The sequence below is a fragment of the Panthera onca genome, chromosome C2 (assembly GCF_046562875.1).
Source record: "Panthera onca isolate mPanOnc1 chromosome C2, mPanOnc1 haplotype 2, whole genome shotgun sequence".
Classification (NCBI taxonomy): Eukaryota; Metazoa; Chordata; class Mammalia; order Carnivora; family Felidae; genus Panthera; species Panthera onca.
In genome coordinates, this window is record NC_138347.1 from 27,047,155 (window position 1) to 27,072,549 (window position 25,395).

The 25,395-nt window shown below is 35.0% G+C and overlaps 1 long non-coding RNA gene across 1 annotated transcript in view; it reads right to left on the reverse strand.

The window, feature by feature from the left end:
- The window catches only part of LOC132683875 (uncharacterized), a 188,744-nt gene that overhangs the window by 75,035 nt on the left and 88,314 nt on the right, over positions 1 to 25,395 (reverse strand). The window contains exon 3 of the long non-coding RNA XR_013557856.2: positions 2,866 to 2,926. This is a non-coding gene — a long non-coding RNA (uncharacterized LOC132683875). The remainder of the gene's footprint in view (positions 1 to 2,865; positions 2,927 to 25,395) is intronic.

Sequence of the window (25,395 nt, forward strand, 5' to 3'; positions counted from 1 at the left end):
CTAAGTAGCCAATAGAATAGAAAGAGAGACCAATGATCCCTTTGCAAAATTAAGAGTCAAATTTTGTGAACCTGTGACTGAAGAGTTGCAATATCAATGCAGTTTAAGTCACTGCTCACCAGTTCCTAAAAATGTTCGCTCATAAAGTAACAACCTATTAGAAATACCATCTTGCCAATTTTTATAAGAAGATTCAAATGGAATAATCTAGTATTTAGGGATGAAAAGATCATTTTAATGTAATAAAGCCTCAAATTAATTATCCAAAATACTCATGACACATTACCTTCTTGCACAGAAATTGGCTTGATCAGATTAAAGTGGTGAAGGATTCCTCGATGGCTCAAGTGTGCTCCAAGGAAAGCTAGAAGGTTGTACAGTTAACTCCCAGGGTGTAACTCTAAACCATACAACCTACTACCTCAACCCGGATGCACACAGCTTCCAATGTTGCTTCAAACTCCTTATCATATCTTCAGTCAGCTCCTCCAAATATGGCGGCCATACACCTAAGGGCTTGGCAAGGATGTAGATATAATACGCTAACATTTCACCAATGAACTTAATATGTGTCTCCTAGGACTATCCTAACCTCTTGGATTTCCAGCACAGGTCATACAAAATGTCCTCTGACATCTCTCCTGGCATAGTTCTCCCAGTAATTAATAATATTAAAAAGAAATAGCATTCAACTTCATTTTTCAAGAGAAAACAGCTCAATAGTAATACATAAATCCCAGTTATAACCTTTAATTTCCTTATTGAAGTCGATGAGGTATACTAACCACTATAATGTGAACTTAAGTATCTGAACAGGATCTATTCAGACCATGTTTCAAACCCTGCTATAAAGATTCAAGTTTCTTAAGTAATTTACTATACTTGGATTCAAACTTAAATGGCTGTTATAAACCCTTCCTAGTGTTCAACAATTGAAGCCTGCCTCTAAAGACAGATGAGGGTTAATATATACATGAGAAACAAAGAAAAATATAAATTCTTCAAAAGTAATCAACTGAAATTTAACAGGAGCTTGACTAAAATTTATTTAACGGCATTTGTCTATAACATTTTGTTAGATTACCACACTGACAAAGACCCATAGAAGCGAGCTTGTGCAGTCCACTTCACCACAAGATCGGATCTACGGGTTTATGCCAATGGGCAACATCTCACTTGGGCTCCCTATTAATGCAGAATTTGTTGTAAATATCTGATGAAATTAAATGAAAATAATCATATCGATCTTTTAGTATAAATATTTTAAATGCTAAAATGCTTTTAGTATACATATTCCCAGTTAAAGGCCTTCATAAATATCCTACACTAAATACAGGTTTCTATACATGAGAATTTAAAGACTAGTATATTGAAATATTTTTCACAGATAACTTTTGTTTTAATAGTGAATATTTTGTATTTGGACTGTTCTAATTAATGACGAGTTTTAAAAGAAAAAAAAGGATATATACATGCATGTATGAATTATGTAATTGTGAGGCATGAATGTAGTATTACCAGCCTATAATTAAGACCAAATTAACTATTAAGCTAATTGTGTAAGAGTCAGACTCTGCTTGTTTTAACTCTTTTATAAAACCTCGGTTAGTGGTTTTAAGGAATGGGTAACATTGTAACTTTCTCATAAAACAAGTAAGATTCTGTTGACTAGGCAGAGAATGCAGGAAGTTATTGAAAAGTATTAAATGTATACATATGTGTCTATAGTTGGAATAAAACTGAAATGAACTATATTTGGATAAACTATTATCAGAAAACCAAAATTAATGACATACTAACAAGCATTATTACTACTAGCAATGTTACTACTACTAAAATTTATACTCCAGATCTATTGCATAAAAGAGAATATATCTTGCCTCTTCAACACAATATACTTAAATTTATTTTTCAAAAAAAGATATTCTTAAACATACTATATAGCTACATACAACTCTTACCTGGTCAACAGGTTGGGAAAAAATAAATCGTCACTAAAAAAATTTTAAACCACCAGACAATAAGCAAACACACAAAGAATAAACCTAAAGCCAGCCACACTCACGTTTTTTTAAAGATTTTAAGCTCAACAGCAACAAAATTGTAAGTTGTACAATCATTAATCGTATCACTCATATCCACAATATTTAGCATTTCTAAATTATATCTTCATTGTGAAAAATAGTAACACTACATAAAAATTACTTAGTGTTTTTGCATGTTTTGAAATAAATGAAATGTGTTTTTTAAACTTTAAATAGATGATTTGGTCTACATAATTTTTGCCATTATTTGTTTTCTAATTATTGCCATACTTTATTAAAAACCACAGTAAAAAATCAACAATCATGCATTTAATTATAGTAAAAATGTCTCAACATATATTAATAAATTTAGATGTGAAATAAAAAGCAACATTTGTTTTGGGTTTTATCATAACTATAAGAATGTATATTTTGGTTTCATTATCTTAGTAGATCATTTTTTGAAAACAGCACAACTTTATTCCCTCCCCCCAGATTTCACTTCCTTTTATATGGTATGACAAATGAAAAAAATATATATTTTCTTTTTCTAAATTACTTTCTATTCAACCGTTCTATGAATGGATGTATAGCTACATGAATGGGTATATAGATACAGAATTCAAAGGGACTCAAACTGCACACTGATCACAAACTCAGACATAAAATTTTTCACAAAGGTAGGTAACAGTATAAATTCTCAAGCCATCAATGAAAATTCCAACAGCTAGAGCCATAGAGAATATGAAACGAATTCTTATCACTAAACACAGTCAAAATTGTTTTATTTTTTTCTTTAAAAATATTAAATATTAATTGCTCTTTTGCTCTTTGTTTTTACCTGAGATGATTTTCTCCTATGATCACTTTCTTCACTTCTCATATCCATTTTAAGTTTTTCCCTAAAACAACCACAAAAGGAGAAATATCAGACAACTGCTGTCTAGGAGAATCATCTGGCTGGATGGTGGGAATGAAGGTAGACGGTCGAGAACAAAACACAATGTCAAAATGGGCAAAACCTTTTAAAGTATTTTTTTTTAAAGGCTTGGAAGACTCACAGAGCCCCACCCAAGGCTACTCATATGACATATAATGTGGTTTCATAGTTTGCATTTATGCGTTCATTTTGGTTGGTGTTGTTTTCACAGTAACAGTTTTGAAAGTGAAAGGAGGCATGGCTGTTAAAGAAGCGACTAGGTTTTGCACAATGAACTAGTGAAAGCTGAAAAGAGATTTGGATTTGGCATGGAGCTTAATAAGATAATTAAGAGTGTAGAGATTAATGGCTCCTAAAAATAACATTTAAAATAATGTTTTTCAACTAAAGGATCTTGAAACATGAAAACAGGTTTATAAATGTTAATTAAGCCTGTGAAAGTTGATGCTCCATTAGCTGAGGCAGCATGAAGGAGCAAGGGCTATTTTTTAAATAATTAGTGAACAATAACCGATAAACTTAATAAAACGTTTTATTTGAATATTATCAGTATATAGGGTAATTGCAATTTCCCATAATTCTTCATGGAATAACAAAAAAGAAGGTAGAATGCATCAGTTCTATAATATTTTCTCTTTGTTTACCCTACATATTTTCAATATGATAAAATATGATTTTAAAAGCACAACAGTTTGCTTAAAGTTTATTCTTTTCGTGGAAAATATTATAGCACCAATTCTTAATATGCAAATCATAGTCTTCATTCATATACGCTGTATTTTTAAGAAGCACTTTCTCTTTTTAGCAATTTTTGAACATGTTTAGAAACAGTTTTAATCAAAATTAAAATAGGTGGAATACATCTGCTAATCCTTTCCCACTGAACCAGGCAAAACTGGGTTTTGTTATGAAATGCTTAAATTGCTTAGCAATTTACTTGTACAAATAGACAAAATAATTAGAATGCAATGCATTTATCTACTGAGCCAATCATTGCTTTAAACTTAAAACAAGTTTGTATGTACTTTTTCCACTAAAATACTTAATGGATATTTCCAGCACTCTCTGGAACTGCCCTAAGACAAATGCTTCTTTTAAAATATATTTTAAAAGAGAGTATTATTGTGAAACAAGCTTCTTTTTTACTTAGCAACTGAGAACATGATCTTTACGTCTCTATTTCGGTTATACTGAAATCCTGGTAAATAGTTTAAATATAACTTCCCCCAAACTAATTTTATTTGTCAGTAGTTTAATGTATCTTCTAATATGACCCTTTTTTTTTAGAAGTTCAAAAAGTTTCTTCTTCCACATTTCAAATTATGAGTCACAGCAAACGAAAGCTTTAGTTTCTTTAAACAGCTAGGACTAAACGCTCACTTTTCTTAGATAGCAAAAACTAAAACTGTACATGAAAAGCATAGATAACATATTAATGTCTTTCCAAACTTCGATGTATAACAAAAGTAAAAACATGTACCGTCCTTTCCATAGACATTTTTCTATTTTTACTTAAGTTTCTATTCTAATCAGGATTAGAGCAAGACAGCAAAAGGAAAAAGTTAATAAGAGTAAAGTGGGTGATGAGCTAAATAAGAGTACATTGAAAGTTCAAGGTTCCCCTTTTATATAAGAGTAGGCTTAAAAAGAAACAACAAAAAAAGTTATACCTGATATGAAAGGTGCGATTTCACCAAGTGCAATATATTGCTAATTATGCCATATTTTTTGAAATAATAAAAATAAGGAAGGCTCATTTGGTTATGTTGCCTTACAAAGCTGCTTTACAAAGCCCGATGTCTCTGTAGGTATACAAGCCAATGTTTGCTTTTTTTTGGTTTGTTTTGGTTTGGATTTTTGTTTGTTTGTTTTTGTTTTTGTTTTTGAGCAGGAGCGTCTCATTTTTTTTCAGCACTGTTGCATGAAGTAGGACAAACTCAGATTTTTTTTTTCTTCAGGGCTCCTGTTATTTCTTGGAAAAAAAGGACCAGGGTGCTTGTCTTCTTTTTCTTCCTTCTCGGTATTCCAGGCACAAAGCACTGCGCAGAAGCTGCACCAATCCTTGCTGTCCCTGGCAGCAGAATGGTAGAAGGTGGGAGAGACCAGGAATCCTTCCAGGCTGAGCTGACTTTAGAAATGAGGATTGCACACGTTTGTCTCCTGAACCAAAAGGGTGAGAAGGCAGGGTGCCAGTTTGCTACTCTGCTGCAATGATCTCATGCTCACTGCTGCGGCCGTCCTGTTTGCCCTGTTCAAATGCCTGTTCATTATAAACCAAAAAAAAAAAAAAAAAAAAGGTACTTGGATTCTTCAGCAAGCAGAAAGGGTGATTAACATTAAAAAATGCAGTAAAAAAAAAAAGCACATACAATTTTTATTTTTCTTTTTTTTTTCCTATTTAGAGATAAGCAGCAGAATTTATCAGGCGTGAAAGGGACAGCCTCCTGGTGGCCTGCCAAAAACCCAGAATAAAGGCGAAGTTGTGCTTCAAAGCTCAGTCGCTTGCTGAGTCTGGCTAAAGTCAAGTATTAAGATCCACCATTTTCTGAGCCATGCTAGAAAAGAAGAAAAAAGTCAGGACGGTTGCTGCTTTCCAAGTCTCCGTTGGCACCATCACAAAATCTCAGTCGTAAGGTCACATGATTCTCTGCCAAATGTAGAGTGCATTCCCATCAAACCATTCTGCTGATACTGCGAAGGCAGCTATTGTCTCGTTTAGACCCAAAGTTCAGCCCACTCTTCATTGAATTAGCTGAAAAACGCATCACCTTTGGGGGCTGGGAGTCATGGAAACGTCTACCTGGCAAGCTGCCCACTTTTTCTGCCCATCAACCAGAGATGGAATTGTGCTGCCTGATGCAACGAGGACTTGGAATGTGAAGACTCGTCCAAAGTGAATCTGATTCTTGCAACGCCTGTTTCAGTTTGCACAGAAAACTCTGGCTTCTTTTATTTAAGGTGGTGGGGGGGGGGGGGGGAGTCTTTCCTACTAACTGTAGCAAATAAAGGTCTGAACATGCCTACTCTGCAACTTTATTTCACAACACACCCAAATGGTTCTCAAATGAAAAGACGGAAGCCCTGCAAGTGTTCTGAGTTAAAGGCATCCCATCCTCTGTCTCCTACTCCTTACTAATACATGCAACAAGCTCAGGACATTTGTTTTAGTCTTTCACATTAAGATTTAAAATCTGTGTGATTCTTCTTGCTTTCTATTACTTTCTGATTTTATCTGGCACACATTTTGTACTACATGGCCACAAAATCCACTAGCAACAGTAGGGATGCATTATTGCTTCAATCTCCTTCAAAGTGGTCCCCAGAGAGAGCTAGTTGTCTCTTCAACCACACAAAACCTTGCAACTGGGTTCTGTGGTAATCCTCATCAGTACCTAGCACAGCTGCTGTGCTGGTTTGCTGAGAATGACTCATGTAAGTAGTGCTCTTTCTGTTCCTTCGCTAGCTACAGTTTGCCTGTTTGGCTTGAAAGATGCCTTTGAAAGATGTAGGGAATGTTATCAACACCTCTCAGGCAATAAAATGAAATGGTTCCCCCTCCCCAGTGAATTTCCATTCTAGCAGGCGACCAAAGTTCCCATGGAGGAACACTTCCAGACTTTCTAACAAAAGTACAGTGAATTAAATCTTTCACCATTTCCTTAAGCAGAATCTAAAGCCAGGCGGGAAAACAAGCATTATTAGTATTTAAACCAAACATACTCAGTAGTACTAAAAAGAATCATGTTCTCTCCTCCATTAAAAAAAATGGTTTGGTAATGGGAGATCTTTATCTAAAGTATAATTATGCTTGCAAAAAAATTATTTGCAGGACTTTACCAAACGATGGGCTAACATTATCCCTCCTCCATGGATATACAGCCACACAACACACATTACATGGCAAAGGTTTAAAGATAATCAAACCATGATTTAACTAAAAATCAATCATCGTCATCATCAAAAAAAAAAAAAAAAGATTCAGGGATCTAGGAAACAGACCTTAAAAATAGTCTAGGTCTTTTTTATGCCATGTTCTTTGGGTCACTTTCTTTTGAAATGATAGGAGGGAATATGCACATGTGCACACATGCGCACATGCACACACACACACACACACACACACACGGGAACCATTCTGGCATCTTCCCCATTTGTAATTCAAAATACAAACAATTCTAAACCATAAAACAAAAACTGACACATGTGCTGAAATTAAAATTGCTTTCTTCTAGGTTGCAAAATTCTGGGCAAATTTTGCTAATGCCCTAAGCACATGCTTGGAGTGCCTGGTGGAAATCAAGCATGGGCGACAGACACCTATGTCTCATGCTTCAGCATAGCAAGAATCAAGTAGATAAGCTCTTACAGAAAGAAAAATTTAGATTTTCAGTTCTCATTCACTTATTCAGCAGGTATTTATTAAGTACTAGAATGTGGGTTGGCCTTGTGACAGGCACAGGGTAATAGCAATGAATCAAATGAACCTGCCCACCCCCCCCTCCCCCGCCCATACGGGAGTCATTCAGAGAGAACTTTCAAGTGAGAAAAGCTCACTTCTAAATGTAAGTGTCTCAATAAATGCTAAAGGAGACTTTATTGGTGATAAAGGAATCAAGAAACAAACTAGCAGAAATTGGAAAGTAAAAATGAAATGGGTATTTAAAAGTACATTACAGATAGAGATGTGTTGTTTCAAGTTTTCTCTTTTTTAATAGAAAATTTATTAGTCAGTTTTTAATCATTCTGTTTAAGTTCCTTAAAGAAACTACTGTGAAAATTGAATATGCTGCCTTCCCAATTAAAAAAATATATAAAAAAAGAAAAAAAAAGAAAGAAACAGGTGAAATTCACTTCCAGGAAGATGTAGTAGATAGTTTTTCCTAATCCTTCTGCTAGGTACAACGAAAAAACTCTGGACATCATACGTAAGACAAATGTAAGGAGACTCTGAAAGATGAAGAGAAGAAGACAGAACAGCTAGGGACCTCAGGACCCAAGGAACAACACCGTGGTTAATTCCTTGGATTTTAGTTTTGCCTCAAATATCCAAACTTAAAGCTGAAGAAGCTGACAACCCAGAGACACCAACTGGTGCAGACCAGAGAAGCTCCCAGCAAAAGCCTGTTCTCTGTAGCCAAAGAACCAAGAAAGCAGCAGCACAGAAAGACAGAAAGCACTGGGACAATACCACTTTGCTCCAGTCAGACACCACACACACAGCCATCCCTAACCTGCAAAGGCCCAATGAGGAGCCTCCTACTGACCCTTGTTAGGCTAGAACAAAGCATCCTAACCTCCTCTCCCCAATCCTAGGGTGGTGTAAGGAAGTCTGAGTAGGGAATTGGGATTGGGACTTTTGTCCCTGTCAGTGGATAACAAAGTCTCTAACCTGATGTATTATCATCAGTAGACTCCAGATAGGGATCCTGGACTTCCACTGCAACTCAGTAATAATGAGGCACTCTTCTCTCTCCCTACTAAGGTTGTGTTGGACAGAGAAGGCCAAGTGGAGAGTTGGGACATTAGAAACTGCCCAACCCTACAATTCCCCAACCTGTAAGGTACCAGCAAAGGCCATCATGGGAGCAGTAACAAAGCACTCCCATTACTCCTAGCTAATAAAGTATCAATGGATGCCTAGTGGGGAATAGGAACGCTCACCACCACCCAGCAGTAACACAGAGCCCTCCCACTCAGGAGTCAATGCTAGCCAGGAGGGAGAGACTTGGACTTCCGTCTATACCTGCAATGACAAGTGTACGCCCTTTCTCTGCTGGAGTAGTGTCAGAGGAATCTAGATAAAATCAAAAGTTTAAATAATAGTAATATTATAATTAAATAATAATATAAAACTGAAAATAATCTGTCATACAATGAAGCAGAAACATCTCTAAATAAACATTAAAAAAATTAAAAAAAAAAGGGGGGCGCCTGGGTGGCTCAGTTGGTTAAGCATCCAACTTCAGCTCAGGTCATGACCCCACGGTTCGTGAGTTCAAGCCCTGCATCGGACTCTGTGCTGACAGCTCAGAGCCTGGAGTCTGCTTTGGATTCTGTGTCTCCCTCTCTCTCTCTGCCCCTCCCCGCCTCATGCCCTGTTTCTGTCTCTGTCTCTCTCTCCCTCAAAAATAAATAAACATTAAAAAAAAGAAACATCTCAAACTAAATGTAAAAAGACATCAATACTTGTGAACACCAAGATAATAGAGATATTAGAATTATCTCACAAAGATTTTAAAGTAGCCATCATGAAAATGCTTCAGTGAGAAATTATGAACATGGCTGGAACAACAAAAAAAATTAAAAGTGTTAGCAAAGACATAGAAGCTTTCTAGAATAACCAGATGGGAATTTTAGAACTGAAAAACATGGTAACTACGATAAATTAAAAAAAAATGCAGGGAGCAAAGGAAAGAACCAGTGAATAAGAAGAAAGAACAATAAAAATTATCCAATCTGAACCAGACAGAGAAAATATACTTTAAAAAAGTAAACAGAGACTTAGGAAACTGTGGAACTATACTAAAAGATAAAACATTTGTGCCATTGGAGTCCCAAAAAGAGAGGAGAAAGAGGGTAAGGCATAAAATATGCTAAAAATGGCCCAAAACTCCCAAAAGTTAGCAAAAGGCATGCAGATTTAAGAGTATGAACACACCACAAGCAAGGAAAAAAGCAAAGAAATCCACACCAAAACATATCATAGTCAAACTTCTGAAAACTAAAGACAAAGAAAAAATCTTGAAAGCAGCAAGAGAAAAACATAACCTTACCTTCAGAGGAAAAACAATTCTGACAAGTAAATTTCTCATCAGAAACCATGGAGGCCAGAGGAAGGGATACAATATTTTTAAAGGCTGAGAAAAAGAGCTGTCAGTCCAGAACCCTATATCCATGGAAAATATCTTTTAGGAATGAAGAGGAAATCAGGACATTATCAGATGAAGGAAAAATAATATAATTTTTCAACAGTAGACCCACATTAAAATAATAGCAAAGGAAGTTGTCTAAATAGAAAGGAGATGATAAAAGAACCTTGGACTTTTAGAAAGGAATAAAGAATTCAATAACAAATTTATGAGTAAAAACAATAGACTTTCATTCTCTGAGGTTTTCTAAATTATGTTTGATGGTGGAAACAAAAATTTAACAATGTCTAATGTGGTTCTAAGTGTATGTAGAGGAAATATTTAAGACAATTATAAATGGGTATGGACACAAGTACAAAAAGGGAGGTAAGGTTTCTGATTTCACTAGGACTAGTAAAATATACACCCATTGTACACTGTGATAAGTTATGTATATATGATCTAATACATAAAACAGCCTCTCTAAAAACTACATAAAGAAATACACTGAAAAATACTAGGTAAGTCAAAATTCTAAAAATTCTAAAAATTGTTTCAAAAACCCACAGGAAGACAGGAGATATGAGAAACAAAGAAGAAAAAAACAAAGAAGAAACTGGTGTGCTTACGCTATAACATATCAAAAATTAAATTGAATGTAAATTGTCTGAATATGCCAATTAAGTGGCAGAGATATGCTTAGTGGATTTTTAAAAAGATGGCTGAATTATATACTGTCCAAAAGGAACTCAATTCAAATACAATGATATACACAGGTTGAAAGTAAAAACATGGTAAAACATGTATGTGTGTTATGTGTTTATGTTATATGTTATACCTATACATAGATATATTATATCTGTTTTATGCAAACATTAATTTAATAAAGCAGGAGTAGCAACATTAATATCAAGTAAAAGAACTTCAATAAAAAATTACCAGAGACAGAAATAAACATCATAAAATGATAACAAAGAATATCCAACAAAACAACATAACAATCTTGAATGCACATACACAAAAGAGCTACAAAATATGTGGAGTAAAAGTGGTAAAATAGAAAGAAAAATAGACAAATCCATCATTACAACTGTAAACTCAACGTACCTCTCAACAATGGACAGAACTGACAGAGAATTAGCAAGCATATAGGAACTTAATATCATCAACAAACAGGATCTAAACGATATTTCTAGAATGTACACCCAACAAAAGAGGAATACACGTTCTTTTCAAGTGCCCATAAATATATTCCAACATAGGCCATATCCTGGTCCATAAAGTAATTATCAACAAATTAAAAACAAGTGAAATCATACAATATTTTCTGACCAAAATAGAATCAAACCAGAAAACAGTAGTAGACAGATAATAGGAAAATCTCTAAACACTTGGAAACTAATCAACACACTTCTAAATAATCCGTAGGTCAAAGAGGAAGTCTCAAGGAAAAAAAAACACTGGAGTAAATGAAAATGAAAATAGAACATAGTAAAACTTGCAGGACACAGCTATAGCAGTGCTCAGAGGGAAATTGATAGCACTAATTGCATACATTAGAAGAGAAAAGTCTCAAATGAATAATCCAAACTCCAACCTCAACAACCAAGAACAAGAAGAGTAAAATCAATCTAAGGCAAAATACTACTACTACTACCACCAGTACTACTAAGGATAAGGATAAGAGCACAAATAAATGAAATTAAAAATAGAAAAACAATAGAGAAAATCAATGAGGCTATGAGTTGGTTCTTTGAAAAGATCAATAAACTTCTTGGCAAGGCTCCAGGATTCCTGACAAATAAAAAAGAGAGAAGACACAAATTGCCAATCAGGAATGAAACTGGTATATCACTACAGACACGTAAAGACAATACTGGAAAACTACAAACACTAAACACAGAACTTAGATGACTCAGATGAAGTGGACCAATTCTTCAAAAATACAAATTACCCCCAACTCACCCAATATGAATAACCATTTAACTATTAAGGAAATCGAATTTATAATTTAAAACTTGTCTCAAAAAGAAAACTCCAGGCCCAGATGGTTTTGTTGGATAATTCTAACCAATATTTAAAGATGATTTAACACATATTCAATACAATTGTTTTTAAAAAATCCAAGAGGGGAAAATTTCCAATTTATTTTATGACTCTAATGTCATCCTGATACTAAACCCAGCCAACATAGTAGAAAAAGAGAAACACATAGACCAATATCCCTAACAAACATAGACTTAAAATCCTTCATACTATACTAGCAAATACAACTCAGCAATATGTAAAAAGAATTATATACCATGACCACTTGAAGGTTATTCCACAGATGTAAATCTGTTCCAATATTCTGAAATCAAACAACATATTCACCATATTAATGGCTAAAGAAGAAAAAATAACATGATGATACAAATAGATGCAGAAAAATTCAGCACCCATTCATGATTGAAACTCTCCGACAACCAGGAATAGAGGGAAACTTCCTCAATCTGACAAAGATCTCCTATATAAAAAAACCCCACTATAGTTAGTATTCTACTTCATGGTGAAAAACTAAATGCTATCCCCCAAGATCATCAATAAAGCAAGGATGTTCACTATTACCATCTGTTCGATTTAGTGCTTTGAGTTCTAATCTAGCTGGTGTAAATAAGGCAAAAAGAAAATAAAATCAAAAGGAAATAAAATGTAGAAATATAAACACAGCATTATTAAAATCGCTCAAAATTTAAATACTTGGGTATAGATCTAACAAAATGTACAGAACTTGTATGCTGAAAACTATAAAATGCTGATGGAAGAAACCTGAGAGATCTGGGGCGCCTGCATGGCTCAGTCGGTTAAGTAACCAATTCTTGATTTCGGCTCAGGTCATGATCTCATGGTTTGTGAGATCAAGCCCCCATGGGTTCTGCACTGACAGCACAGAGTCTGCTTGGGATTCTCTCTCTCCCTCTTTCTCTTCCCTTCAGCTGCTCATATTCTCACATGCCTATGAGCTATGTCAAAAAAAAAAAAAAAAGAACTTAAAGAAAAAAAGAAAGAAACCCAAGAGACCTGGAAAGACATATCATATTCATGGACTGCCAAGTCTCAGCATATTAAAGATGTCAATTCTTCCCAAATAGATACAAAGGTTTAACAAAATTCTCAACAAAATTCAGAGAAACTTTTTGTAGATATATATAAAATTATTCTAAACTTCACATAGAAGAAACTAGCATAGCTAAACCAATTTTGTTAAAAAATATGTTGGGATGAATTGTCTAATTTCAAGACTTATTTTACAACAGTATATCATTTAATATACTAATATTACATTAATATTATATATCTATATAATAGGATATTATTATAGTAAATACAACAATAGATTACTATTTGATTGTAATCAAGACTGTGTGGTATTGGCAGACGTATAGGCAGGTCAATGAAACAAAACATGGAATTTAGAAATAGACCCACACATATATGCCCAACTGACTTTTAATAATGACACAAAACCAATACAATGGAGGAAAGGTAGTTTTTCAACAAATGGTATTGGAGTAATTGATCATCCACAAGCACAAAAATAGGGAGAGAGGGAGAGGGAGAAGGAGAAGAAGAGGGAGAGAGAGAGAGAGAGAGAGAGAGAGAGAGAGAGCTTTGACTTACATCTATACAAAATTTATACATCTTATAAAAAAATTAACTCAGAATGGGTTGCAGACTTAAATGTCAAGCATAGAACTTTTCGTTAATAACCTAGAACAAAATTTTTGGGATCTGAGGCTAGCTAAAATGTTCCCAGAATTGACACCAAAATCACAATCCATAAAACCTAATACACTGGTCTTTGTAAAAATTAAAAAAAAACTTTGCTCTATAGTAAATTCTATTAATAAAATTAAGTAGATAGATAATATATAGATAAAAAGACCAGTTACCGATTGGAAGAAAATATTTTCAGACCACATTTGAAAGGACCAGTATCTAGACAATGCAAAGTATCTAGATAATGCAAAGTACTCTCACATCTCAACAGTAAAGAAAAAAAAAAAAAATTCAAATAATCCAAATGGAGAAAATGGGAAAAAGATAAAAAAAAAGACATTGCATCCAAGAGCATATACAGATGGCAAAGAAGCACACTGGAAGATGCTGAACATCAGTAGCCATCAGGTAAATGCAAATTAAAACCATGAGATATCACTACCCTCCTATTAGAAGAACAAAAACAAAAAGCAAAATAGTGACCACACCAACGTTGGTGAGGATATTGGGTCACTGATATTACTGTTGATGAGAGTGTAAAATGGTACAGCAACTCTGGAACACAGTTGGTCATTTTCTTTTAAAAAGTAGACATATGCTTACCATACGACCCAGTAATTTGGCTCTTGGGCACCTATCCCAAAGAAATGAAAATGTATATTCATGCAAAAACCTGCACACAAATATTTACAACTCTTTTCACAAGAGCTCCAAACTGGAAACAACCCAGATGCCCTCACACTGACAAGCTGTCGAACAAACTATGGTATATCCATGGGATGGGATACTACTCAGCAATAAAGAGGAGCCAAGTATTGATATAGTCAACAACCTGGATGATTTCAAGAGAAATTATGCTGAGTGCAAAAAAGCCAACCCCCAAAGGTTATATTCTACATGACTACATTCTAAATTCTTGAAATGATAAAATTATCGAAATGAAAATGGATTAGTGTTTAAGGGTTGTTAAGGCGGGGTCAGGCACAAGACAGAAGTGGGTGTGGTCAGGGGAAGGAAAAAAAAAAAAGAGGTTAGAGTCGGAGAGAGCCAAAGCATAAGAGACTCTTAAAAACTGAGAAAAAACTGAGGGTTGATGGGGGGTGGGAGGGAGGGGAGGGTGGGTGATGGGTATTGAGGAGGGAACCTTTTGGGATGAGCACTGGGTGTTGTATGGAAACCAATATGACAATAAACTTCATATATTGAAAAAAAAAATAAAAATAAAATCTAGGTTGTCTGATAAAAAAAGGGGGTCAACATGAAGAATCCTTATGATGATGGAAATATTCTGGATCTTGAATGGATCCATGTCAGTATCTAAATTGTGATATTACACTATAGTTTTTAAGGTGTTATCACTGGAGAGAACTGGGTAAACTACACATGATATATCTTTTTTTTTGGTTTTTAAGTAACAAATACACCAAGGCAACTGCTTTTACTGGTGGTGTGCACTGCTCTTTGTGTTACTGTAAAGAAAACTCTCCTGGAAAGATCTGAATGTCCTAGTTGCTTATTGGTTTGTTTAGACTTGAAATCCCAGAGTGCTAGTCAATGAACAGTGATTTGATTGGCTAGGAAAAATTAGCTTGGGGAAATGTTCTCAATCAGGGGGATGACAGACTCTTCTGTAAAGGGCTGGGTAAGAAATGTTTTAGGTGCTGCTGGTCATATGCTCTTTGTTGCAATTACTCCTCCCGCTAAATGCCGTATGAAAATAGTCCTAGACGATGCATAAATGAAAGAGTGTGGCAGTGTTCCAATAAACTTTATTTATGGGCAACAAAGTTTTAATTCATCAATTTTCACATACAAAATGTGTTTGCCTGCTTTTTCAAACACGCATAAATATAAAAATCATTCTTAGCAAATAGCCTACAAAAACAGGTCCTGGATTTAGCCCGTGGGCTATAGTTTGCTGCCCTCTCAGCAAAATAACTTTTCTGGAATCATCTACTGTCTCATGATTCAGTTTCATTTCCTTCTCTTCTTGAACATCTTCTACATTTCAAAGCTGCTAACTGCTCCCATTTAGGAATTCCTCATCACTGTCTTTCCATCTATATTTCCCCTGCTCAGGGTATCAAGCAATACAAACACAAGTTTAACTGTTAAAATGTGGAGCTTGGGACAAAGCAGAAAATTGGATAACTATCATGTTTTGTTTACATTTCTTCATAATTTCAGTGAGAAATAATGCTTCCTTTTGCATGCCCTGAGAATCTTTAAAAGAGGAAACTGTATGAGCAAATGACTTGAAACATTCGAATTTATTTAGATCAGAAGTTGAAAAAAAAAAGTAAAAGATAGAAAGGCAAAAAGAAACAGTGTGGCTTCTGTAGGATATAGAACAAAGTTGTTCAGAGAGAGTAAATCCTAAAAGTTCTCATTGCAAGGAGAAACTTTTTTTTTTCCTTCTTCCTTTTCATTTTATTGCACCTATATGAGAAGACAGATGTTAGCTGAACCAGTTATGGTAACCATTTCACAAGATATGTAAATCAAACCATCATGCTAATCGCTTTAACTTAAAGGTGATATATGCCAATTGTTTTCCAATAAAAGTGGGGAAAAAAAAGAAACTGGTATGTTGTGGTTATAGGTGTCACTTACATGGTAGTGGTGGGGGTTGGGGGGTAAGAGATGGCATTAAAAAGCAGAAAAGAAGGAGCTCATGAAATTAAAAAAAATAGATTGAAATTGTTAAATTGCTTAAATAAATTAATTAGACTGAGATGGCTTAATGTCCTAGAAGCCTTTATAAGCAAATCAAAACCCGGGTTGCCTGAGTGGCTCAGTAAGTTGAGTGTCCGACACTTGAATTTGGCTCAGGTCATGATCCCAAGTCATGAGATCGAGCCCTGCTACAGCCCCATAGCTGGCTCCATGATGAGCGTGGAGCCTGCTTAAGATTTCTTCTCTCTCTCTCCCTCTCCCTCTCTCTCTCTCTCTCCCCCTCCGCCCTTCTCCTCCTCCACTTTCTCTCTAAAATAAAATATTGATATTTGTATTTATATTTATTTATATTCACAAACCAAGACCTATGCCCCAAGGTTAAGAAAGAGAAAACTGGGGCATCTGGGTGGCTCAGTCATTTAAGCTTTGGACTCTTGGTTTCAGCTCATGTCATGATCTCATGGTGCATAGGTTTCAGCCCCATGGTCCAGGGCCTGCTTTGGATTCTGTCTTCCTCTCCCTCTGCCCCTTTCCCTGCTCATGCGCTTGCACTCTCTCAGTCTCTCAAAAATAAATAAATAAACGTAATAATAAAAAAAGAGAGAAACCTAAAGACAACCAATCACAGACAACTAGGTGTTTTCAAATAAGGCAACTGCTTAAGCAATGGCCAAATAATTTCTTGCCCTGCTTCTGTATCTTCTCTATAAAAGTCTTACCCCTAATGCCCATTGATGGAGTCCTTCTGAGCACTTCTAAGTGCTTTTGGTTTGGGGCTGCCTGATATGAATCAATTTTTGCTCAAATAAATGATTAAAATTTTTAATATGCCTCACTTAATCTTTTAACAAAATTAAACTTAGGTCAGGAGAAAATAAAACCACACCAAGCACAAAGTGAAATTTAAAAGCAAAGCCTAGATGGAGTAAGGATCGTATATAATAATTTGTATATTCCTGTAGTCAAAATTTTCATTGAGGTCATGTAGGTAAAGGGGCAAGCTTCTAATGGAATTATTATTTTCATGAAATATAAGATTTTTTCCACAAATTATGTTTAAAGACACTATAGGCCGCAGTTATTAAATCATATAAATGAAGGACATCCTGGAGTCCTTAGACAATACTGTCTAGAATTTCTTTAGAAAATTAGAATAGACAAAGAACAAAGCATTTTTTAGAAATTAACTTCAAGTATTTATTAAAGAAAATTAAATTGATTATTATTTTTACCCTTATGATCAACTAAAAATGAAGACACATTAAGAACTAATGACCGTTCATTATCTTTTTTATCAAATGATAAAAATTGATGAAAACATTTCAATTGGAATGAGAAGTTTTAAATAAACATAATTTCTTAAAATACTGACCATAAAGTAAAATGAGATTTATATCATACTGATATGAGTTAATATGTATATTTAAAAATCCTGTTAAAAAGCTCTTTAATAGAGGAGCACCTTGGTGGCTCAGTCGGGTCAGCATGTGACTCTTGATTTCAGCTCCAGTCATGATCTCAGGTTCGTGAGATCAAGCCCACATCGGGCGGCATGGATCTCTCTCTCCCTCTCTCTTTGCCCCTCCCCCACTCATGCCTTCTCTCTCTCCCTTTCTCTCTCAAGATAAACTTAAAAAAACCTCTCTAATAGATAGATATGCATAAATATGAATTTTTATTGAGAATTCTCAAATCATAGGTCTGGTGCTAAGCAATTTATGTGATTCAGTTGATAACTCTAAGATGGACTTCTCCAATCCAACTTCTATGAGAATGAAGAGTATCATACATGTATGGTTATCTTTGCTGGTACAACACTACTCATCACATGTTGGAGAAAAGAATGCTATTTTTAAGTGTGTGATAACATGGGTGTTTTAAGTGGCTTAGGGTTTTAACCATTACTTTTGCAGTAACTATGGAATTGTGCATTTCAATTTTTATTTTTTCAAAACAAGAACCTGAATAATTTGAAATTTTCAGCATATGGATCTTTTCTAGGTAATTTTTAAAAATGCCTTTTTTGCTGCTTTTGGCTATCTGGGCCTCCTCAGGTCTAGAGGTTTGGCCCACAAGTAATTAGTAGATTCTTTTAAACTTTGGCTAACTTACAAATTTGAAGTACCAAAATCATCTCCTGAACATACCAAATAGATTATAAGGACCTGAAATAAATTAATACCAGATTAAGAAAAATATCAAGCTCCCAAATTCAAAGTGTATGTTGTAAATGCTCTCTTTTCTTGGGTCTTTTAATTTTTTTTTAATGTTTATTTATTTTTGAGAGAGAGGGGGGCTGGGGGAGAGAGATTGGGGGAGGGGCATAGAGACAGGGAGACAGAATCTGAAACAGGCTCCAGGCTTTGAGCTGTCAGCACAGAGCCCGCTTGACGTGGGGCTTGAACTCACGAACCATGAGATCATGACCTGAGCTGAAGTCGGACGCTTGACCAACTGAGTCCTTTCTTGCATCTTTTAATAGGTTCTAGTAATATATTAAGAGAATGAAAAGGTAAATCATATCAAGTTTAAATTAGTATATTTGGATAGTTAAAAATGCTACAGACTGGTAAAACCACTGGTTATCTTATTAATCTGATTTTGTTTAAGAAGAGCATTATCTTGGGGCGCCTGGGTGGCTCAGTCGATTAAGGGACCTATTCTTGATTTTAGCTCAGGTCATGATCATACTGTCGTGGGGTTGAGCCCCACCTGGAGCCTTGTGTTGGCTCCTCGCTGGGCATGAAGCCCACTTGGGATTCTCTCTCTCCCCTCCCTCTGCTTTTCCCCCACACGCGTGTGCACAAGGTTCTCTCTCTCCATAAAAGAAATAAAAGGAGAGCATCTCAAATATGGGTGATATTTTATTTCTTGGCTTACAAACAAGTGAGGCTCACATATTAAGCAGTCTTGTAAGTCTGGCATCTTTTTTGCGCACTTAGTAGCTATGCTTTTTATATAAACTAATTTCAGGTTTCATGGGAATGAAGAGCTAGAACTTCTGTTTAGCAAAATGAAAGTTTTTTTTATTAGAGTTAAGCACCAAAGTCATAAAACCAAGGCATTCCTTTCTACTTAATGGGAAGCACCATGAGGGTTTCCTTGACTTAATATTAAATGTTCAGATAACTTCACTAATTGTATCTCCAGAAGTAAGTGGTAAAGCTTTTAGAAACGAGCAGAACATAAGCCAAAGAAGTCCAGTCAAGATCTGATCAGAGGGGCACCTTGGTGGCTCAGTCGGTTAAGCATTGGACTCCTGATTTCGGCTCAGGTCATGATGTCACTGTTTTGTGAGATCAAGCCCCACTGTCAGTGTGGAGTCCGCTTGGAATTCTCTCTCTCTCTCTCTCTCTCTCTCTCTCTCTTTCAAAATAAATAAATAAACATTAAAAAAAAAAGATCAAATCCTAGATCTGAGGCAATATTGGGAGTACTGCTGGGAAGGACATGACTTCACTATTCCCTTTTGGCAACTGGAACTATTTGACAGGACTGTTTCTCCGCATTCAAATGAATATGCTCAAGTGATGTCCCAGTGTAATGTAAGGATGTTTGGTGAATCAAAACCAGAATAATAATTAATTAATGCCATCCCAGAAAGGTAGAAGCAGTCCATTTTAGAATGGATTCAAGTGTCTCAGTGTACTTGAGAGGCTGCACCTTGGTTTTCTGTTCACCACATCTCTCTAGACTTTTTCCAGGGTCTGTTCTCAATACTTTTGAAGTCACGTATGACCTGACTTTACTCTCACACATGTACTGCCTATTACCGGTACTTTAAAATAATTTTGATTTCAGATAAAATTGCCCTCAACCTCCCTGCCAACTTGTGGTTGTGCTGGTTGGTGTTGTGCCATTCTGCGGGTCTGCATATCTTCTGTATGTGTGATGACAGATTCTCTTTAAAAGGGGTGTGGCTGAACCAAGAGTGGGCAGAATTAGCGAAACATGGATTAGTCATATGCTGCCATCTGTAGTCAATTGTGATAAATTTATTCCAGATCCATAATGGGAATTCTCCAGATTATTCCCATATTGGTGGTCTGACTGCAATCATTTTTTTACATCTCTCCAGGAGAAGCAAATGAAAATTCCATGGGATACTTACATTTGGAATCATGTCATGGGCTACAGAAGGAACTTACTGTTCATATTTTGCATGTAATCTTTTCTCTATTATGATGTTAATATGAGTGACAACTCTGTTTTTTGTTTATCAACAACCTTCATTTGTGGGTAATGCAAGGATAATTTTATTCATATTTCCTTTATGAATTAAGAGCATTTTTAATTACCCAAAACACTATGTGTAACTAAAAAAATAGAAGTGATTTGTACATGAATTGAAACACTTTAATCTGTTCTTTTCCCTATTGTTCCCAAATTCTTTAGCAGTAAGAAAGATATTACAGATATCGTCAGAGAATGCAATATACACATATTACTTTTCAGTACTGAAACTTTGTTATATGAACAGGGAAATCACATTTAAAAACATGATATGTGATAGATGTGTGTGTGTGTGTGTGTGTGTGTGTGTGTGTATAGCATATTTTAACTTACCAAACAGAACATATTATCATAACTTTAGTTTTACAGGTAGGTTTAGTTTTATAGGTGTCATTATTAAGAGCTTTGGTTATTGAAATTTGGTTAAACACAGTGTCCCAGTTCTGTAATGGAGCATGACAGTCTTTCACAAACAAGAAGGTAGATCAAGAGAATGAAAGACAAGCCACATACTAGGAGAAAATATAAGCAAAAATCTATCTGAAAAGATTATATATCTGTATCTATAGACATATATATATATATATATAGATATAGATCTATATAGATATAGATATATAGATATATAGATATATATATAGATATAGATCTATATAGATATAGATATATAGATATATAGATATAGATATAGATATAGATATATAGATATATATATAGATAGATATAGATCTATATAGATATAGATATATAGATTATATAGATATATAGATATAGATATATAAGATTATATATCTATATAATATAAGATTATATATAAGATTATATATATCTATATCTATATAGATATACAGATATAGATATATACCTGTTATCCAAGATGTATAAAGAACTCTAAAACTCAACAATAAGAAAACAACCTAGTTAAACAATGGGCCAAAGCCTGTAACAGACACCTTGCCAGAGAAAATATACAGACGGCAAATAAGCTTATAAAAATATGTTCCACATCCTATGTTATCTGAGAAACGCAAATTAAAACAACAATGAGATACCACTACACACTTACTAGAGTGGCCAAATTTTGAAACACTGGCAACACCAAGTGCTGACAAGGATGTGGAGCAATGGGACCTCTCCTGCATTGCTGGAGGGAATGCAAAATGGTACAGCCACTTTGGAAGATGTTTTAGGAGTTTTTACAAAACTAAACATACTCTTATACTATATGATCCAGCAACTGCGCTCCTTCGTTATTTACTCAAAGGAGTTAAAAACGTACATCCACACAAAATCTACACACATATGTTTATAGCAACAGGTTAGAAGGAAAGAAGGGGCGATAAGGCCCAGCACAGTGAAACTACTCTGTTTATTGTAACAGTTACAGCTGTCATTATATATTTGTCCAAACCCACCCGAAGTACAACACTGAGAGTAAATCCTAGTGTAAACTTCATGAACTTTGGGTGATAATGATGTATTCATGTAGGTCCTTCAGTTGTGACAAACGCACCACTGTGCTGGAGGATGTGGGTAATGAGGGAGGCTATGAATATGTGGGGGAAGGTGGTATATGGAAAATTTCCCTAGAAAATCTACTCACCAAGAAGAATGTGTTCCCTTAACTTGTCAAGACATCAAGCATCTGTGTAGCCCTACTGGACATAGTATAAAGTCAATATGAGTTTTCAAAAATAGACTCTGGTTATTTTTCTCTAAACTACATGGTTTTTATATATTTCTATTTTTTATTATATTTCATATTGTATGATATATATTTTATAATTTGAGTTTCAACAACTTCATTTACTTTTCTTTCTTTGTCTCTGTCAGGATGTTAATGTTTTCCTATCTGTCAGGGTCTATGCCAGCTCCTTATTTGCAGAATTTAATCTGCTGTGGCCTAGAAATAAACATATAACCAAAACATTATAGTAGTGTCCAGGTTGCCATCATTCAATTAATAGTTAATAAATAATGAGCATTATATATGTGCAAGGTGCTATGCAAGAAATAGGCCCATATCTTCAAAAAGCTCAAAATCACGTAGAAATGATAAAACACGTCAGAAAGTTCTTTAACATAGGCCAAATGTTCTTCCTCCAGAAGGTTATCACAGTAAGACATAGGTACCTTTAAAAGTTGACAGGAGTGCCTGGGTGGCTCAGTCGGTTGAACTTCTGACTTCGGCTCAGGTCATGATCTCACGGTCCGTGAGTTCAAGCCTCGCATCGGGCTCTGTGCTGACAGCTCAGAGCCTGAAGCCTGCTTCGGATTCTGTGTCTCCCTCTCTCTCTGACCCTTCCCCATTCATGCTCTGTCTCTCTCTGTCTCAAAAATAAATAAACATTAAAAAAAATTTTTTAAATGTTGAATGTGATTGAGAATAGGTAGAAGGTTGAGTGAGAAGGGGTGAAAACACGAACTAGAAGAGCTTTACGTGGACCTCGACACTGATGGTTAAGTTAAATCTGGAAATTAATTCTGTGACATATTTTGAAATTCAATCTATGCTTTAAGTATTACAAAAAAAAAATCATATACTTGATGGGATGTGCGCTACAAAATTTGTCTGACATTTAGTTTGAAGGTATCTAGAAGGCACCGAAAGAAGTATTTGGTGTAATAACTATTTTACCCCACAACCAATAACATACACAACTTCACGCCAAAGACAGAAAAGAAGAAGATAAAGTTCAGATATAATGCATATACCTGAATAAAATAATTATTGCATGTTTTGTTTGATTAAATAGTTCACATATGACAAGGTGGACCTGAAATCCTTGACTGCTTTGAAAATAATTTTGAGTCGATTTCTAATGAACAAACTCCATGTACTGCTTGTCCAAATGTGTGTTTTTTTATTATTTGAAAATGGAAAATGATATGAAAAGAGAAAAATACGTGTGTTTGTGTAGTGTTATTTACTTATAGTTGAATAATTAAAGGTATTCCTTATAATGGCTTCAATTTTAAAGAAAAGGAACATGCTATTATTTGTTATTTTCATTTTAACGTAGGAAAGAAAAGGAAGAAACTAGATCAGCAAAACTAAAAGTAATATTTACATATGCTAAATACATACTTTGGTTAAAATAATCTGAGACACCTTAAAATAGAATCTGTTTTAGAAAACAGCTCATAGTATAGTCAGAATCGGGTCAGGGTTGACTGTTAATTTCACTTGCTTTATTCCCTTCACAAACAATGTATCAATGATCACTATGTTTCACTGAACATATCTGAACCTGATAATGGTGGTTCCTAAAAGATAAATTCCCAGGGTGTGGAGAATAGATCTATTTAGCTATTCAGTCTGAGCTTCTGAAATGTTAACATGTGCATGTGTATATACAAAAATTTTGTACATATGTTGATCAAGCATGGTCAATATGTTTTATTTCAAAAGGTTTATTGCTTAGATTATACTGCAAAAATGTTTTCCGCATATACATAATAAGCATCTCAGAACACATTTATACAGTCCTATCATTATATTTAAAAACTTATTCTAGAATTGACCCTTCCTATTCCCTTCATTATCATTTACCCAAATTATATTGAAATTCCTTTCTTTAATAGGAGTAGTGAATTGTGGAAGTAGTTTTCTTTCTACAGTTCCAGGTATTTATGCTCGCGAGTAACAGGGAATTAAGTATCACCTTAAGTCAAGGAAGTGCCTTTTAAAGATTGGGGAGTCACTACAGAAGGAAGTCTCACCACGATCAGCACACCCACAGGCCCCTCTCATTTACTTACATTTCAACAGAGTCAGGAAAACTAGAAAGAGGTATCCTATAAAAGAGATGGCCTTGCTGACACAGGGTTGGCCAGATATTCTGACACCCTTTTTGCACTGTGACCCTGAGTAAGTCACTTAACCAATGTATGCTGACTTCCCTCCCCTTTGCAAAAGGGATAAAGACAATAATTACCCTGTTAGCTTATTGAAAGAATTAAATAAGTTAAATAACCTAAATGGGTTAGAACATGTCTAGTGCAGAGTAAGCATTAAATAGGAGCTATAATAGTCATTTCTTAAGACTCAGAACTTTATGCCCAATTACAAAAAAAATAACAAAAATCTATTTAGCAATATTTCCCAGCAACATTTCTTTTTCTTTCTCTTTTCTTTCTTTCTTGTTTTAGAAAAGGAGCTTTTTAAAGTTTATTTATTTATTTATTTATTTAGACAGAGAGAGAAAGAAAGGCAGCAGCAGGGGAGGGGTAGAGAGAGCGGGAGAGGGAGAGAATCCCAAGCAGGCTTCACACTATCAGCACAGAGCCCAATGCGGGACTCGAGCTCACGGTTTGTGAGCTCATGATCTGAGTTGAAATCAAGAGGTGGACGCTTAACCAACTGAGCCACCCAGGTGCCCCCTGCCACCGGCAACATTTCTTATGAATTAGGAGTACCAGTGATACAACCATGATTGTATGTTTATGTGATGCTATATTTTACACATACCATTTCATAATCATATCTTTAAAAGTTAAGCAGAGCAGGTGCTATGATGCTCACCTACAAATCAGTGAACTGAGGTCAGAGTGATTAACATACTTGCTTAAAGTAATATATCTGGGATATAAAACCCAGGAACCCAGGTCACCTGATTCCTATCCAAGGGCTAGTTTTTTTTTATTATTATTATTCATTAGGCATGATGTTATTTAAAAAGTAAATATATTAGTTTGTTGTATTTTTTTCTTTCTGTTTCTCCCTTTCTCTCTTATATCTGTCTCACTCCTTCTCTTTGCTCCCATCCTCCCCCACCACCTGTGGGGTAAAAGGAATAGGAGGAGGTATAGAATATAACATTATTTTTCCTGTATAATAATATTTAATATTTTTAGTCTTGTTTAGACCATTAAATGTTGGGGGGGTTGTTGTTACTCTTTTACATTCTTTTTC